Here is a 16,930-nt window from a genome sequence, read left to right on the forward strand (position 1 = left end):
ATATTAACTCAGTCTAAATTATAATGTAGTCCAGATACTATTGGGAATAGAGGCACCTAAGCCTGAAAGGGACTTTTTGAGTCACTGGCTCTAGTTTTCAACTACTATTTACACTTAGTTCATATAAGCCCTTGTAAAAAATAGATCACACTCCACGTTAAAGCCAGCTCGGTGTCCAGACCCACTGTGTCTGTCAGAGCATTCACTCATGGTCAGAAGCCTCCCAGCTTCAAGCCTGAGAGCAGTAATTGTCAGTTTATATCAATTTATTTCTTATGCTAATGCTGGCATTCAGCTGAAGGAACTCCTCGAACTCCCTCCTTCTTTAAATCTCTGCTATTCTTACAGACAGCAAACATACCCATGCTCTCAGCACACATCTTGCTGTGCTGCCAACCACTCAGCCTGACCTTCCCAGGACATTCCTGCCCATGGTTTCCTCCATTACGTTAACAGATCTTCCCTGCCCTGCCCTGGTATGAATTCTTCATTTGTGAATGTGATGACAACAGTAACACACGTGGTCTGACATGGTACAAAAGCCTTATTCAATGGCGTTATGACTTTCCTCTCTTTAGTGGAAGTTTCTTACACAGTGCATTGCATTTGACCTCTCACATGGCTCCTTTCCATTAGTGGCTGGCAGTTTACCTGCACTCTTTCTCTTCCTATGTCATTTCAAACTATGAAATAATATGGACCGGGAAACTTAGAGCTTAAAAAACCCCCAAACAGCAGTCTTTCAGTGCATATCCTTGCAGTTCATGGTACAAAATTTGAAACCATTAGTATTTTACACATCCTCATCAGCTTCCTCCCAGATGTTCTGGTCATTTACTAGACACTGGTAATTCTGTCCTACTTCACCATCTCAGCATATTGCATTCAACCACTCTTCCTGCAAGATCACTAATGAAAATATTAACTAAAACACACTGAGACAAATTCACACACCACTAGTAAGTCCTCTTTCTGCCTTACTTTTCTTTACATCAAGTCCTCTATCACACTCACCATTCCTTAAATAATTTTCATCTCCAGTTTCACTGACAATTTCCTGAAGTGATGCTTATTAAGCACTTCACTGAAGCCCAGACTGAGCAGAAGTATCAGTTACTTATTTTAGTAAACTCAGACTATCCTTTATGACATTTCTATCTACTAGATCAGAAACTATTTCCTCTAACCCTTTCCAAAGGATGTGAGTGAGGTGCAACTAACAGGTCAGCAGCATTTTTCAATTAGTAATTGCTGTTTCTCTATCCTCATTGTCACTAGCCATCTTCTCCATCATTATCCTTTTGGGAAAGGAAAGAGGTAGCTTGAGTATAACCAGTTACATTTAACCTCAATTTCATGCAGAATTAAGACAGTCCCACTTCTGCTTTCCTGATTTTCTTCTATTAACTTCTAGCTGTCCTTTAAATTTGCTTTTGCAAGATGAAGTCAGGGTGACTTTTTGGTTATTCTCTCTTAATCACTACACCTCTAAGATGCCACTTTCTCCTTTCTTGCTCTTTCCTTCCCTGGTTAGTCTGTTCATACATCCCATGGAGGCTGCTCATTCCCAGTCCCCTCCTGCAAGTTGCATTTCAACTCTCCCAAGCCAGAACACCTCCACTTTGGTTGAGAACACAAGATATAAGCAAGGTTTATAAGTCTGATCTTCAGATCCTCTACACCTCCAAATTCAAGTCCTCAGGCACTTTGACCCAGCTGACATAACCAAGTTACTCTTTAAAGTTTCTGAGCTTAAGACCTCACATTACCAAATTCAACACAAAAATTCTCTGGTGACGTCAGAAAGGCCAGAAGAAATCAAAGCATTGTGGGAGACCCTCAAGTCAAGAGTATGTGCTTGCTATTACAAACTGCAAAGAAACAGCAGTCTCATCTTACTACTGAGGACAAAACAAGAATATTAACTTGAGGGTGGGATGTATCTACTTAACACAACAGTATTCTGCACTGCTGGGGCACAGCTGCTTTGGTAGGGGACTGACACAATTCTTTGCTAAGACAGCAAAAAATACTTTCCACAAAACTCAAGTGTAACCTGAGTAACTGTTTTCTCTGTTCTGGTTGGGAGGGATGGAGACCATGACCTGGGGATCAAATGCATATAATGAGGGGGAGCATTTAGTGCAAAAAAAAGAAAAAAAAACCACAAAGATAAATTAGCAGAAACGGAGAATGTAGGAGAGGGAGCCTGAAAAGCAAGACTTTGAGAAGTTTCTCGGTCTTCAGAGAGTCTTTACTAAATTCTAACTCAGCCTGCTGGAATTTCCTGTGGTACAATAAAGTACCAGTCATAACACGGACAGTCCCCAGTGAGGGACTTTTTACAAGGACATGTAGTGATAGGACAAGGGGGGAATGACTTTAAACTTAAATAGGGTAGGTTTAAATCAGGTATTAGGAAGAAGTTCTTTACTGTGAGGGTGGTGAGGCACTGGAACAGGTTGTCCAGACATGCTGCGGATGCCCCATCCCCGGCAGTGTTCAAGGCCAGGTTGGATGGGGCCCTGAGCAATCTGGGCTAGTGCAAAGTGTCCCTGCCCATTGGGATGAGGTTTAAGGTTCCTTCCAGCCCAGACCATTCTGTGATTCTATGATATTTAAGTTGGGTTTCAGTAAGAGGTCTCATACCAGCTCATCAAGACTGTGAAACTTTCATTAAGGTTGTATAAAGATATATAACTGATCAGTATCACAAAATAAGTTTTATAAATACTGTGACTAAAAGACAGCACTCACTTCAACAGTTGTTCCAGTAATTTCTTTCTCTGTCGTGTAACAGGAGAATAAGCACTAAATTCACAGGCACAGAAGAAAGTGCAGTGTTTGTCATGGTTTACGGATGGAAATCCCACGCTTACGTGTGTTCAGCCACCTGCCTTCAGCAAATTATAGTACAACATGTGTGTATCCACACAGAACTGCTCCCAGGTTAGCAGCAATAAAATACCACCCAGTGACGTCTCTGAAGTGGTTTAACACATAGTGTATTACACTAAGTCTGAACAACAGGCTCAAGTTATATAAAAAAATACCAACAATGAGGTACCAATATGAGGCAGACAGCTTATATATAATGCATATATATAATTTTTTTCTTATCAAACCCTTTTATTCCTCTGAAAATGGTGCCAATATTTCAGTTAAATAGTCCTTTCTTTACACCATGAGTCGCCATAGACCTGAAAAGCTGTCCAAAAACCCCCAATGGTTACCACTGACATAGCAGAACAAGTTTACAATTAAACCTTCTCCTTTAGAAAAAAAAATTCATTTTTCCTACTAAAAAAAGCCTTAATTTGGTTGCTAATCCTCTTAGCAGCACCCATCTCTGCAGGTCTTATTCCAGCATGACCAACTCAACCACCTCATTTTAAACCTTTGTGGGTCATACATCAAAACGGGGGCACACCAAAACTCACCTGCAACGTCATTTTTTTACATTCAAGTGATGTAATGATGAATTCCACTGCAGAGTGTGCAGTGAGGCTCCCCAGCTACATGTGGCTCGGGGGGGGGGGAAGCGCTCCCCCTCCCCAACCTTCCCAAACCCCACAGCTGCTTTACGAAGATGCCACGGGCACGTGGTACAGTGGCCATCCCAGAGCACACACAAATAGGAAGGATTTTGGAGCTCAGCTTGGAAGCTCACACTGGCCTCATGGCTGCAAGTCTTCTTGCAGTGTAATACAAAACACAAAAAAAGGTGAAGATAACATGCTGAATTCATCAACTGAGACATTCACAATACAGCATTTGTACTTCAAATTATCCGAAAGCCAGACTCTTCTGGAAAACAGAATCAGTCCTCTCCCGTGGGCATTGTCATACAGAATTGTATGACAGCAAAAAGTGTACGCAAAAAAGTGAAGTCAAGCTGGGTTCTTTTGGGGTGAAATGCTCCAACTTTGCACATAATGACCAAGTGATGCACACTGCTACAGGCGGGAATGGGAGCTAGATCAGACAGGTGGGAAACCATGGCACTGGTCAAATATTAAGAAAAAAAAAAAGTTGAAGCCACTTCCCCTCCCCCAGCTCAGAATGAATGCATTCAGGATATTTTTATCCAACTATTTATCATGCTCTTTTGCTCCATCTGCCGGCTCTGCAGCAACAGGCAATTCATTCCACACCGACTATAATGACAATACCAATAAAAAAGGAAGATAAAAATAAGAGTGAAAAAAATATTTATCAGGATCAGTCTCACAAAACTTTATCCATATGTTGTCTTTGCATTTATAGACAGATGTCTGATTGTCTTATCTTTTACTTAAATTGAGTTACTCAAGTGTTTTGGTCACCTATTTTGTCATTTACACATTTAAGCAACAGAAAAATCATATTATAAGTATGAAGAATTTTCAGAGTTCAAATTCCTTTACTTCTCGATGGTATAATGAAAGAGTGGAAGGATTTTCTTAGAGCTTAGAATCATAGTAAGTCTGTGTACAAACAGCTTATCCATATACAGGCTTACATGGATACATTCATTTATTTCATAAATCAAATTCTATTAAGGAAAAGGGTCTTTCCAGTGCATTTTTATTACACCCCTAGAGGGAATCATATTCCACCACAGAATCAAAAACTGGGACTGGGTGGGAATTAAACAGGTCCTCAGTCCACAGTAACACCAAAGTTACCCATTTGAAAAACCTCTAGATGCCACCAGCTCCTAAAGCAACTTATTCCAGGTAACACCAGCACTGAAACAAATTTGCTGAACAACTTAATAATTTTAAAACTACTGTTGAACAGTGTTCCACACTCAGAGACGGATTAAAACATGAACACATGGGGTGTGTTTAGGGTGTGTTTAGGTGGCTGAGAGCACATAATTTTGGGACTTGCAGCAAACCAGAGGTATCCCAGCTTCTGGCACAGGTTTCAACAGGTTAAGATGCACAGTGGAAATCTGTATGTTCTTTAAATGCTACTCCCTCTGGCATAAAGGCTGAAATAAATTAATTGCCATGTTGATAACTTCTTGGCTCTTCAAAGCTAAGCACATGGATAGCTAGGAAGGAGGGTACTGCTACCATTTATTTAAGTCTGGCAATTTGGTTTTTCACTTGTCAAAAGCACATATGAATTTGACTAGACAGAAGCCTGGTATGGGTTGAAAATTCTGGTATTCTTGTGAATGAGTGGCAGAGGGAGAATAGCTCAGTAATGCTCAAATTTTCTTCTTTTTATAATATGGATAAAGAAAGAAATAGGAGATAGAATAAAGCCAGAATACAAAATCCATTTTGCAATAGGACTTTAACTGAGATACTAACAATTTTTATGATATCAAGCTCAATATTATTCCAAAGTTAGTTCTCCTTGAGATCTGGGGCTTGTGGAAAAAATCACTACATGCTTGCTCTGCTCAGAAATTTTCCCCATAGTACCTGATCCTTCTCAGAGACAAGGAGCCAAATTACTGAGTGTTTTGTTTTGACATGGTGCTGCCATTCATAATATCTTTATGTTCAAATATGGTTAAAAGTTGAAGCTTCTGATCCTGTATTCAGATCATATTGGTCAATGCCTTTCTCAGAGGAAGGGGAATGTCTCTTGCATTCTCTGATAGAGCAGTTTAAGATGAGGAAGCTGACAAATAATGTATAAAAAATAGTAACTACATTTTTTAGAAAGCAAAACCAAACATTCAATATTTCAAATTACACTATTAAATGTTTGCACAACTCAAACCTCAAAGTATATGCAGACTGTATAAGGTATCACGTATCTATCTATATGGCAGCTAAACAGAAATAGGGGATGTAAATGTAAAGAAATCAGAATTGTGCATCTGTCGTCAGTTTAGTGTGATTTCTGAAGAGACAAAGGTCCCTTAAATTTTATTTTTTAAAAGCTATTACTGAGGAAACTACTATCTGACCTTAACAAATTTTTCTTCCTCAGATTTTTTTATAATGTGCCTAATTTTACACTTTGACAGCTCCCACATTATTTATTTTAGGTCACGCAAGAACATTACAAACAGAACAATGTTCCAGAGGACTATACTGAGTATCAGTCAAAATTGACTTGTTTAGTGAGATACCAGAGCGTGGATGCAGCAGCACAAGAGCAGAACTCACCTCTTCATGCTGCCTGTTGTTGAGGAGCAAAACTGGCTCCACCTAGACGAGCATTCCCATAGCACCTCATGGTGCAGCTACAGGTGCTCCCAACACCACCTGTAAATTAAATAATGAGCAGTGGGGAGGGGGTGGGGGACTATGGGTTTGTTTTGATCTGTCCTTTAGCGTCAGAGCAGCAGAGGGTCCATGCTACCAACCAGGCCTCCAGCAATTCTGCACAGGGAGAGGGCAATGAGGGAGGAAAGGGTGACCGAAACCAAGTTTAAAAATATATAAAGAATTACAGAATCATTTAGGTTGGAAAAGACCTCCAAGATCATCGAGTCCAACTGTTAACCCAGCACTGCCGAGGCCATTACTAAACCATGTCCCCAAGTGCCACATCTACGCATCCTTTAAATTCCTCCAGGGTTGGTGACTGAACCACTGCCCTGGGCAGCCCGTTCCAACACATGGCAACCCTTTCTGTGAAGAAATTTTTTCCTAATATCCAATTTAAACTTCCCTGGCACAACTTGAGGCCATTTCCTTTTGTCCTATCACTTGTTACTTGGGAGAGGAGGCCAAGTCTCACCTGCTGCAACCTCCTTTCAGGTAGAGTGGTAAGGTCCCCCTTTAGCTTCCTGTTCTCCAGACTGGTTCATGTCTGTCCTCTGTTCCTCAGTTTCTCACATGGCAAAAGAAAAGCTCGCAGAACTTTTTATACATTTACAATAAAATACTATATATACACCACTTGTTAATTATTCAATACTTTTACTTATGCATATCCCCAAAATCCTTCCCCAGAATTTCAGCTGATGGTATTAGAGATGTCTGGCTCTGAGAAGTCAGTGAGACAGCAATTAGCTACAGACTTAAATGAAGAGCAACACGTATAGATTCTATTTATGCACTCATTTAAAACCCGAGTGGAACTCTGTAATACAACCAGCTTAAACAATACAGTTGAGCTTGCTCAGAATGCAAAACAACACGAAATTAATTTCTGCAGTACTGAAATCCAACACACATTTCAGTGGAAACGCAGGAAAGCCATGGAGCACGACTCCTTCTCCTGGGCCTCAGTACTAATTGCTTGTGGACTTTGCAAGATGTTAGAAACAGCAGAAAACCACACAGCCTTTTCTCAGTGGAAATCATGAGAAAAATATCGTTTCTTCTGACCACAACAATAAATGCTTTTAAACGCACAGAGTCGTCAAAAGACTTTCTAAGCATCTCAAAAGAAATCACTTCAGACAGGATTACTACTTTATATGTATATCCAGAGCCCTGCAGGCAGACTAGAGTCAGATTTGTTAATTCTGCACTAGTCTGCTTTGACTTTACCACAGGGCTTTCGAAACGTTAAAAAAAATGAGGTTGAAAACATGAAGCTCAAAGAAAACTCATATTGTTTTATACCATAAATATCCTCTATCGGGAACTGGGGATACACGATGTCCTTCCATTTTTGTTTGGCCAGCATCAGTCAGAACAATTTTTCTCCTTTTGCTTTAATCCACTTCCAACTGCAGAACAGCGCACTGGAGAAGATCCCCCAGAACAGTGGAAAATCACTGTAACTGCACAACCTGGGACCCTGCACATGATTGTATGTGTGCATAAAGTTGTTCTTATGGAGATCATCAAATATGGATGTGTTGCATTTAGAAAATCCAACCCTTTACTTATTTATGAAAATTAGCACTGACAGTACACCCAGTGAAACTTTGCATTTTCCATTACAAAAGCCCAACCCTTTTTCTCTGTGTCTCTAATGTCTGGACTATGGGAGAATAGTTGCCATCCAAAGAGCCAAAGCAATGCATGAGTTGAGGTTGGATATACCATTTCTGTTGGCATCATTCCCGCCCTGCCCTGGCTCTTGACTCTTCCCATCCTCCAGGCACAGCTGCAGCATGGATGTTAGTTTTTAGTGCAAACAAGGTCTAAAATTCTATTGTCTCAGATACAACACAACTAACCCTCATCTGGAGTTGGTCTGACAATTTACATAATTTATAGAAAATATCAATGACACTGTGGATTGACTTGTATCAAAATGCATGAGGTTTTATGTTTTTCCTTCTCCAATTTGAATACAAATGAGAAATTTTAGATTATCATGATGACTTAAATGAGTCGATGAACAAGAAATAAAATCATGGATTATCATGATGATTTAAATCAGTCATGCCTGGTTTTATCGAACGAGAAGTACGCTTTTCCAGCAAGGATTACCTGTTTATTTACAAATGGACATCCTTGTGTCTTTGAAGGAAACACAACTCAGCCTGTCACTGAAAGTCCACAGATCCATCCATCCACAAAGTCCAGCTTATCCACACAGTCAGCGTATTATCCATGTGCAGAGGATATGACCAAAGAGCATTACTACTCACACACATAACTAATGCATGAAGTAACTCAAGTAAAATAAACTTCTGGAAGGTTCTTATCAGTGAGTTACTTTGATAGCTTTTAGAGAAGAGAGGAAACAATCCTGGGAAGGTACTAAGGGGAGTTTTCTCAAGTCTGGCTGCAAAGCTGGAGGCTGTGAATCTCACCTTGCAAAATTGGCAAAAACCTCTCCTCCAGTGCTGGGACATTCAGCACAGGAACTCAGTCACTTCTAGGAAAGTGGCTTGGTATCCTTAGAAACAATGACTGTATTTTTCAAAAGTGGCTACTGCTCGGGCCTGGAAGTGATGATAATCCATTCTCCGAAAAATCAGATACTTTCGTGTTTTCACACCAACACAAAAGGTACTGAAATTTTCCACTTAATTTTTAAAGTGTTGGCCCAGAGGTACACTTTGGAGCTGTGAATACACCAGTCTCTTCCCAGCCCAAAATGCTGTTTAATTGATTTAATAAGTAGTTTACTTCTCAAATCGTTGTAAGGCAAAATGTACTTTCCTGTACTCTTCAGGATTTTCAGGTTTCCTAATGAACAGCATTTTAACAAAGTATTTTCACACCCTAATGCTTTCTCCCTTGATTTCACTACACATCAGATGTCTCACTGTTCCAGTCCATCCAACAATACACCTGTTGTTCCCAGTACAACCGTTGGCGTGACTAACAAGGCTCTGCTGTTCACATTTCAGTCTAAAATGTCACATTCTGTATATCCTGAAATAGTTTGTTCTGATTTCAGAGGAAAAATACGTAATTCAGGACATATGCAAAAATAAATCATCACAGCAGTACAGGCACCAATTTGCTCTCAAGAAACAATGTTCACATTCTCGCCCAGGTACAGAGATATGCACTTAGAAGAGTTCTGCAATCTAAGGAAGTCCACAGGAAAACAAACTTCAAAATCTAAACTTTACTCAGTTTAAACTTTACTCTAAGCTTAGCACCCCGTTGGTTTTCCCACAATAATCTGTATCCAACAAAATATACTCATACGACATCTATGCAAATAAAAAGCTCGCCTGGGCAATGAAGCTTAAATGACACCTAAACACACAACAGTGAGGCATTCAGTGATTTAAACATCATCCGCAGTGGAAGTGGGGACCCAAATTTATGCCCCCCCCACGTGAAAACTGAACTCATTATGAAACCTCAGTTAGAGAACAACTTGACTGCAGCCAACCTCACCATATCTCAAACCTTCTGTGTGAGCGTAAGCAGGAAAGATAAATCCTGGTACATGTAGAATAATACTGTGATTATTTATTAAAATGTGCTTCTCCCTATACAAATGTGTTAGATCCATATTAGGTTCGTTCCTATTAGGTAAAACTAATTTATTTGGTATAAGGCAAATGGAGAAAAAACGAGACCATTTTAAAATTGCCTAAGGTCACTTCATGGGCAAAACAATGTATTTAAGCTGCAGAGATGACAACATGCTTAATATGACTACACAGAAATTGCTTCCTTGATGACAATACATTAAAATCCTCATTGAATATTCATAGAATTTTTGACAAGATTGAGTGACACACAATCCCAGCCCCAGCAAGCACCGACTTGATAGTCTCCCTGCGCGAGGATGGATCCCACACCAGCCAGGTCATCTTTGTTGCTCCCGGGGCCAGGATCGGCTGCACAAAACATCCCCGTTTCCCGGTTTTAATGTCACGTCAGGCTGACACAAATGGAGGAGAAGAAGAAAATCAAACGTACAAAGCTCCTCTGTGTATTGGATGCCGGAGTGAGGAAGAGCCTTTATCACCACGGTACAATAAGTGAGTGGAAGAGCTGCAATTTCCTTGTGGCAATTAGCGATGGAAAATTAGAGAAATTCTGAAGAAAAATCCTTCGAGTGACTTTCACTTAGTAAGTTATGACCTCTGCATGATAAATAGGTAAGCAGAGTTTAAATGATGTGAAATATGTCAATTCAGAGCGCATTAGGATGCCATTAACAGACAGCAGCTTAGACATCAGGAAAATATTAAGATGGATAGATCACTTAGCAACAATAGGACAAAAGGGGTTTTAATAAAGGCAATGCAAGACAATGACAGACTAATGCCACCAATGATCCAGAGTGCCTTTTTTTTTGTCAGACGTGTACCAGTGTGATAAAAAACAATTGTTGTTGAGACAAACAAGGGTAGACTGTTGAAAAACATTCAAGCCAAAGCCTTGTCTATTAATCAAGTAAAAAATTTGACTGCTAAATTCTGTAGTAGCAATGGAAAGTGATTAATACTGTATTTCAATACCACAATAGAACTGTTCCATAATTTCCTAACTGCAAAAGTGATGCATAGCATATTATTTATGCCATCACTTCATGTCAGGAAATGTCTATGACAACTTAATCTGATACAATTTTTGGAAGGCCCAAAGCCATAGCAGCAAAGCACTTGTTTGCATCATGACATTCCCTGCTACCTGTGTCCTGCCAGATGGGGCATCAGGCCATGAATCCGTGGAAGAGCTGTGACAGTGCACTGCTCCTCTTAGAGGCACTGGGATCTCACAGAAGTTTACAAAAGAAAATTAATCATATACAGCTGCATCACAGGGGGACTTTTAAATCAGGTACTTTTGCTTGGCTTTTAAGTTTGGAAACAAATAAATTTGTAAAATACTTGCAGAAATACCAGCCTGGCACAGGGGGCAGTAAGGAAGGCATATGTGTATAACACTGCACAGTAACGAAAATGAAAAACAAAATCCAGATAACTAATTTTATCTTATTGTTTTCTTTTAAGCCCAAAGCTGGCATCTTTGCAACAGTTCCAGCCACACAGTTACACCTGGTACACAGAACTGTCCCTTTTTTTTTGTCATTCCAGATCATTTATCTTTTACAGTACTCACTATTCACATTGAAACATCTAATCTACACTTAATAATCCAGAGGGTACAGGGGTTTCCAGCAATGCCCCTTAAACCCATCACTTCTACTAAATGCATGGACATGACACACAACGGTTCGGAGACTATTCTTGAATCTGCCTTCACAATCTGCCAGACTCTTTGACTGTCAGTCAGCCTGATGATGTATGGATGTGAGGGATGTTTGAGGATATTAGAATTCCTGCAGCATGAACACTTAACACCCCCCAACAAACACCAAACAACAAAAAAAAAGAACAATTCTTTTTGCTTGGAAAATTTTAATGTTCATAGAAAAAACCAAAAATCAGTCGTGACACAGGAAGGGTTGTGAGGCCAAAGCTCTGCCTTGTTGGAACAGGCAATAATATCATCAGCAAAAACAATCGGGGCAAACATTTTGGACGTGGAGCTGCCCAGCACAGCTGGCTGCAGCTGCAGCACTGCATCCTGCCACGTACCCCCACGGAGCAGGGCAGCAGGATGGAGAGAGGGCAAAGCCTCAGGGGGCACAACCCCTCTGATAAGAGCCACTCGTTTTCAATTACATTGTTTTAAATAACTTCTAAAGTGAAGAAAAAAAAATAATCTTCCTTTGCCAAACCCTCAGCTACAAGTGACAGGCAGAGCCCAAGTACAGCAGTTTTTCTTTTTTTTTTTTACCCCGCTTACATGACAGCTGTAAGTGCAGACACCAGATAGCACAGATAATGACAGCAACACGCTGCTCTGAGCTGTGTACCTTTCACAGACAAGCTTCTGCTTTCATTTGCTACAATCCTGCTCAATGCCTCACACAGCTGCAAACAAATAACAACACGTTTTAGGGAAATAGCTCCATTATAAAGGTAAGGAAGGGACTTCTGTGCTCTTCTAGGCCGCAGAGCTTGTGCCTCTGTTGTGATCTTCCTCTTAATAATTCACCTCTCGCATCCCAGTCTCAATTCCCACAGACACCATCCTTCTGAAGAGGGGCATGAACTGCACCCCAGCTGCACTGCTGGGGGTCACACTGGATGGGAGCAGAGTTTTGCCATCAGCCTCCTCTGTTTCTATTATACTTTAAAGCAGGAATAAATTCACTGGCTTGGGAAAACACCAGATTTCATCACATCATATCACAGAATGGTTTGAGTTGGAAGGGACCTTATCTAGTTACAACACCCCTGTCATGGGCAAGGACACCTTCCACTAGACCAGGTCACTCCAAGCCCCATCCAACCCGGCCTTGAACACTTCCAGGGATGGGGCATCCACACCCTCACTGAAGAACTTCTCCCTATTATCTAAACCTACCCTCTGTAGGTAGGCTGTATCTTATTTTTGTGCAGAAGCTGGCATTCAGGAAGGATATTGAGGTCCTGGAGCAGGTCCAGAGGAGGGCAACGAGGCTGGTGAAGGGACTCAAGCACAAGTCCTATGAGGAGAGGCTGAGGGAGCTGGGGCTGTTCAGCCTGGAGAAGAGGAGGCTCAGGGGAGACCTCATCACTCTCTACAACTCCCTGACAGGAGAGTGTAGCCAGGTTGGTTGTAGCCAGGGGTTGGTCTCTTTTCCTAGGTAACTATCAGCAAGACAAGAGGGCATGGCCTTAAGCTGTGCCAGGGGAGGTTTAGGTTAGATATTAGAAAGAATTTCTTTACAGAGAGGGTGGTCAGCCATTGGAATGGGCTGCCCAGGGAAGTGGTGGATTCTCCATCCCTGGAGATTTTTAAGAAGAGACTGGATGTGGCACTCAGTGCCATGGTCTAGTAACCACAGAGGTAGTGAATCAAGGGTTGGACTTGATGATCTCTGAGGTCCCTTCCAACCCAGCTGATTCTATTCTATGCTTCTATGATTGAACAGGATGCAACTTTGCAACTGCTTTGATGGAAACTATTTTATTGGGGTTTTTTCAGTATTTGCAAACTGGCCTTTTAGAAACAACTGTTGTACCTAATACTGGTTTGGTTTCACTGTCCTTTATCCTGCTGGGAGCAGAAGAGGGGCAAATACATAACACACTGCCCTGTGCACCTACTCCAGAGGATGCTCTAAAGGTTGTGGTTTCTTCTGCAGTATGAACTGGAGCTCCCAAAATCACCCACCCAGCCCTTCCTGTGGTGCATCCCCCAGAATACAAGCAGAAATGAGGCGTGGACAGTGAGGGCAGGCAGCTTCATCTGAAGCAAAAACTTTGGAAAATTTGAATAAAATCAGTCAGACCACTTCTAAAAAGTTATTTTCAACTCACCCCAGGTAAAATCATGCAACAGTGTAATTGAGATGAAAATGCAACGTTGCATTTGAAAGAATTCTGCTTACAGAATTAAACAGTGGCTCAACTTCAAAATGAAAGAACAACAGTGCATTTGGCTTGTTTCACAGAACTTGCTAAAAAAGGACGATTGCTGAGACCTTTAGACAATTGGATGGATTATAAAGTTCAAAACTGCTTTTGCATGGTATTCCACAGTGCTTTGAACAAAAAGCCACCTGCAGCATAAGCAGACAGGGGAGCCTCTGTCAGGTCCTTCCTCAGTTAAATTATACTGGGTTTGTTTCACACTTCTTACAAGCTTTTTTCCCCCTCCCTAGCTTTCCATTCCCCTTCTTTTAATGCAGACAGCGCTAAAGATGGAAATGCATTCAGGAAAGAGGTGTTGAAAGTTGGAAATAAACCCAGGGAAATTTTGCAACAGTGAAAGAAATGAAAAATGTCTAATCACAAGCACTTCAGTGCAGCCTCCTGCCACACGGGCTGATAGGCCCTGGTGCAGGATTGTAATAATTACTGATTTCCTTCCAACTACATCCAATGTGCATTTGTACACTCTGAATCACCTTCACAGAAGAAGCAGGATAAACTGGAAAAAAAGTTAGTGAGTTCATCAGTGGCATGTTTTCAGAAAGCAATATAAGAAGTGCAAACCCCACCTCATAGTGGACTCCTACACCAAGATTAACTCCATCTCATTTAATATAAGCTATATTTTCAGCAATATTTTTAGTAGTGCTGTTTGCATTCACTAAATTTTAACCCACTATATTTACTTGTAAATAGACACTAACTAGTCATGCTAATGTTTCAGCTAATGTAGTATTAAATGTCAAAAGTTTTTACCTGTTTCACTTCTCAACCTTAATTGAGCACCAACATTCATTTTCTGCATTTAATAAATACACTGCTTTACTTCACTATCCGGGTTTGTTCTTTACACAAGGTGAAAGCAAATCCCGAGGAATCACCTCAAACCAGTGGTAACATCTGTGCAAAACTTTACACCGCTTTAGAAAAATATGGAAATTTTCCTTAGAAAATGTTCCTTTCACCACTTTTGAGTATTCCACCGTTTCCTTCCCTTCCCAAAAAGCCCCAAAACAGTCCAACATCATTGGCATGGATTGACTAATGATATCTAGTTGGAAGTTGCTTCTCTGGAAAAAGCAAGTCCATGAGTGTTGGCTTCAGTCCTCGCCCACTAAAACGTTTCTGATGTATGCAGTAATACATCTGATGCATAACAGGAAGTTAAAACCAGTTGGAAAAAGAAGAATCGAATATGTCATGACTGTATGAGAAAGGTACCAAAAATGAGCAAAATGAAGCCATGAAGCCATGGTGCTCGTCAGCCAGTCAACCACAGACACGAGGCACAGCCAAAAGGGCTCCGGAATTACCCCCTCCCAGGGAGGCTGATCACTGCCTGCACAGGCTCCGTATCAAAAAGCTTCTTCTATCAAAAACTTCAGGAATAACATCAGAGAAACTCGAAACACCCTTCCAAGCCTCGCTCCAAAAGCACATAAAACCCCATTCATCACCACTTGCTCACAGGCACTGATGCTGAACCACCCAGAGTCTCCAGATATATTTTAAAAGGCCCAAATTAACTTGATTCAGTAGCTGCAAGAGCTTTACACTATTTATCCAGCTGCAGGAGGACTGGGATAGGGTTTTTTTTAAATATGTGAATATTTTGTATCAGGATTTGTTAATTGTTTGATAAAATAACACGAGGCAGGAAGTGATGAACTCTTTGCACATCTCTGAATCTGTCAGCTCACCCTTCATCCAAAGCTTTCTGTTTGATTCTGACCACCCCTAAAATAAACAACAGATCTCAACAGATAACTCACTCAACAGTTACCTGTGGCACATAAGGAATACAACTCCAGCAAGGCAAAAAGGTTGACAGGAGCCTTCACATTCCAGCAGCTGCATTATTACCAACACATTATTAAACAGCAATTATTGATTTGCCTGTTCTGTTTTAGCTGGAGCCCAAAGAAGTTAACAGAGAGCACAGCTGATGGGAAGGGGTTTTGCTTTCTGTATTGCTTGGTTTAAAAAAAAAAATTTTTTTAAAATATTTGGTAACCCCCGAGTCAAAGCTTCAAAACTTTAAAATTTCACTATATAAACCAGTGAATTTTACATAACTGAAAATAAAAACAAAGATGGGAATTAAAAATTAAAACTCTAAAAGAAAGACTAGCATAAAATCATAAAAGTGTGATTTCCAGCTATTGCAATGTGTGAGTTACAATTGCTCTATCAGCTTCCCCTCCCTGTGAAAACTCACAGGTCCACCTCAAATAAACAGAACACAACCAATGGAAAAAACCCCAACACTTCAAATAGGAAACAGGACTGATCTGGATTTACTTTTCTTTCATGATCTACAGTCAGGACCATGACCAGAACAGCTCTCCAAATACCCCAGAATATCTTCACTGCAGTGCTTGACCCTGGCTGGAACTTGACACTTTTTTTAAAGTTTTACTTTCAGGAAGTTTCCCTTATTTTGGAAGTGCAGACAACTTGCATGGATCCATAAAGAGCAGTCATGGACACCGGGAAGGATTAACTTACAAGGCATACATGTAGTGCCCAAAACACCCAACCCATTTCTGAGATTTATATGTGGAGTTGTTCACTCCTGGAGCTTCTCTTCATCTGCACATGCAGGACAGAAAACTCCTGCAGATATGACATTTTTATGCCTGTAAGATTTACCCCCAGGCTGTTCTTACACAGCTGGAATCTGCAAAGGCATATATAAGTTTCCTGAATGGTATACAGATATATTATGGCTATCACCTACAAAATCCCATTACATCACTTGATGACATTCACACCTCAACTGGAGAAAACAAAAGCCTTAGCATAGACAACTAACAAAAAAAATTACGAACCAAGAAAGAGAAATGAGTAATTTTTGCCTCAGTTTTCTTGAGCAGCAGCAAGAAGCAATACAACTCCAAAAGAAAAAAAATTAGATATTAAACCACAAGCAGGTACTAGGAGTAATTATAATCTGCTGACCTGCGTGTGTGAAACATCAAGATATAAAAAACACCTTTCAGTTTATACTGGCCTTGTAAGTCACAGATGCAGAGAGTATAAGTACTTCCATCCTTTCCACAAGATTCCATCAAATTTTTCAATCATCAGTTAAATGCATCATTCAGCATCCCTATTTTAGTGTTTTCTGAGACATCGTGATCTCTGCACGAATCTGCATCCTTCATT

The 16,930-nt window shown here is 40.6% G+C and overlaps 1 protein-coding gene across 3 annotated transcripts in view; it reads right to left on the reverse strand.

Annotated features, from left to right (window-relative positions):
* CTBP1 (C-terminal binding protein 1) overlaps positions 1-16,930 on the reverse strand; it is a 234,781-nt gene that overhangs the window by 100,585 nt on the left and 117,266 nt on the right. The window lies entirely within an intron of this gene.

The sequence above is a fragment of the Chiroxiphia lanceolata genome, chromosome 4 (assembly GCF_009829145.1).
Source record: "Chiroxiphia lanceolata isolate bChiLan1 chromosome 4, bChiLan1.pri, whole genome shotgun sequence".
NCBI lineage: Eukaryota > Metazoa > Chordata > Aves > Passeriformes > Pipridae > Chiroxiphia > Chiroxiphia lanceolata.